This window comes from Cucurbita maxima, unplaced genomic scaffold, assembly GCF_002738345.1.
Source record: "Cucurbita maxima cultivar Rimu unplaced genomic scaffold, Cmax_1.0 Cma_Scf01962, whole genome shotgun sequence".
NCBI lineage: Eukaryota > Viridiplantae > Streptophyta > Magnoliopsida > Cucurbitales > Cucurbitaceae > Cucurbita > Cucurbita maxima.
This window is the reverse complement of record NW_019273978.1, coordinates 1-480: the sequence shown is the minus strand read 5'-3', so window position 1 is coordinate 480 and position 480 is coordinate 1. Positions and strand designations below refer to the sequence as shown.

Sequence of the window (480 nt, the reverse complement as noted above, 5' to 3'; positions counted from 1 at the left end):
TTCTCCCGTGTGTTTACAAATAATATATTTTTCAGAGGTCGATGTAATACAGTAGTGAGTATTCTCGCTTGTCACTCGATAGACATGAGTTTGAACCCCGACAATAATAAGTTTAATTTTCTTTTGACAATTTTCACCGGATTTAAATTTGGATTACTTGTTCCGAATCTTCGATTGATAAAATCTAGAGCGTTGACAATGGGTCGCTTTTTCTAAAGACGATTGGTAAAATTTGGAGCGTTAAGACATAATTTATTTTTTATGAGTCGTTGTAGTATAGTGGTGAGTATTCCTGCCTGTCACGCAGGTGACCCGGGTTCGATCCCCGGCAACGACGATTGTAGTTGTTTTCATTCCGTAATTTTAACGGAACTCGAAATTGGACAGCGGTGAACCTATCATGTCGGTAGTTTGGGATCGAACCCCAACAACGGTAATTTGAAAAGAAAGTTGGCTGAACAATTGTTTATGAAATCTTGT

The 480-nt window shown here is 38.1% G+C and overlaps 1 non-coding gene across 1 annotated transcript; it reads left to right on the top strand.

Moving 5' to 3' along the window:
- Positions 1-265: 265 nt before the first annotated feature.
- TRNAD-GUC lies at positions 266-337 on the top strand. The gene has a single exon. It is a non-coding gene; the product is annotated as a tRNA-Asp (tRNA).
- The last annotated feature ends 143 nt before the right edge of the window (positions 338-480 follow it).